Raw genomic sequence first — 2,166 nt, 5'->3', positions numbered from 1 at the left:
CAAAGACCTGTTTTTTGAAAATATAAACAAGATGGATAAACCATTTGCCCAAATAACAAAAAAAAGAGGGAGAAGATCCAAATCAATAAAAGCAGAGATAAAAAAATGTAACAACAGGTACCACAGAAATAAAAAGAATCATCAGGAATTACTACAAAGAGCTTCATGCTAACAAATTAGGAAAATTAGGAGAAAAACAATGGATACATAGATGCTACCAAAATTGAGTCATGAAGACACATAAGACATAAAAAGCCCAATAACCAAGATGGAAAATGAATCAGTGATAAAGACACTCCCAACAAAGAGAGGTTAAGAACTGGATGGATTCACTGCTGAATTCTACCAGATATTTAAAAAAAGAACTAATTTCAGTTCTTAAGTCATTCAAAACAATTGAAGGGGGGAACCTCCCAAACTCCTTCTATGAAGCCAGCATCACCTTAATTTCTAAACCTGAAAAAGATACAACAGAAAAAGAAAACTATAGATGAATTTCCCTAATGAACATAGATGCAAAAATCCTCAACAAAATCTTAGCCAATCGAATCCAATAGCACATCAAAAATATCACTCACTGGATCAAATGATATTTATCTCTGGTACACAGGGATGATTCAGTCTTCACAAATCAATCAATGTGATACATCACCTTAACAAACTGAAGAACAAAAACCATATGATTATCTCAACAGATGCAGAGAAACATCTGATAAAATACAACATCCTTTCATGATGAAAACCATAAGCAAATTGGGGATAGAATGATCATTCCTCAACACAATCATGGAAATTTATGTCAAACCTATGGCCAGCATCTAACTGAGTGGGAAAATGCTGGAAGCATATCAACTAAGATCTGGAACCAGATAAGGATGCCCACTCTCACCACTGCTATTCGATATAGTCCTGGAAGTTTTAGCCAGAGCCATTAGACAAGAAAAAGAAAGCAAAGGGAAATAAATTGGGAAGGAGGAAGTCAAATGATCGCTATTTACAGATGACATGATTCCATATATATGGGATCCAAAAGAAACAACTAAGAGACTATTGGAACTCATAAGAATTTGGTAAAGTGGCAGGATATAAAATTAACACACAAAAATCAATAGTTTTTCTATACAGACAATGCCATAGCTGAGAAAGAACCTCTAAAATAATCCCAGTCACAATAGCTACAAAAAAAAAATTGAAAACCTTAGAATAAATTTAACCAAGGGCATCAAAGCTTTCTATGATGAAAATTATAATGCATTAAAGAAAGAAATAGAAGACACCAAAAAGTGGAAAAATCTTCCATGTTCATGGGCTGGAAGAATCAATATCATAAAAATATACATACTACTGGGGTTGTCTGAGGAGAGAACTGGTGGATGGAGGACCCCCCTCTCCCTCCCCCCTCTGCCTCTGTCTCTCTGTAACTCTGCATTTCAAATAAAATGAAAAAATATTTTTTAAAAGAATTCCATACTACTGAAAGCAATTTACAGATTCAATGTGATCTCGATCAAAATACCAAGGACATTCTTTTCAGATCTAGAAAAAACAATCCTGAAATTCATATGGAAACAGAGGAGACCTTGAATAACTAAAGCAATCTTATACAACAAAAACAAAGCTGAGGCATCTGAATACCAGATTTCAAGACATACTACAGGGCAGTTATAATCAAAATAGTCTGTTACTGGCAAAAAAATAGACATGTAGACCAGTGGAACAGAATAGAAACTCCAGCAATCAATCCATGCATCTACTACCAACTTACCTTTGACAAAAGAGCTAAAATCAATCCCTGGAACAAGAACAGTCTCTCTAACAAATGGTGCTGGGAAAAGTGGATCTCCAAATCCAGAAGTATGAAACAAGACCCCTACGTTACACCTTATACAAAAATCCACTCAAAATGGCTCAAAGGCTAAATTTATGACCCAATACCATCAAATTATTAGAGACAATTGGGTAAACTGTGCAAGACACTGGCATAGGCAAAGACTTCTTGGAAAAGGCCCCAGAAGCACAGGCATCAATGCCAAAATTGACAAATGGGATTATATCAAATTGAAAATTTTCTGGACTGTAAAACACACACGCAGCAAAGCAAAGAGGCAACCAACAGAATGGAAGAAAATATTTACAAACTAGGCAACTGATATATGATTAATACAC

This window comes from Oryctolagus cuniculus, chromosome 2 (genome assembly GCF_964237555.1).
Source record: "Oryctolagus cuniculus chromosome 2, mOryCun1.1, whole genome shotgun sequence".
NCBI lineage: Eukaryota > Metazoa > Chordata > Mammalia > Lagomorpha > Leporidae > Oryctolagus > Oryctolagus cuniculus.
The sequence above is the reverse complement of the archived record's forward strand: the minus strand, read 5'-3'. Positions refer to the sequence as shown.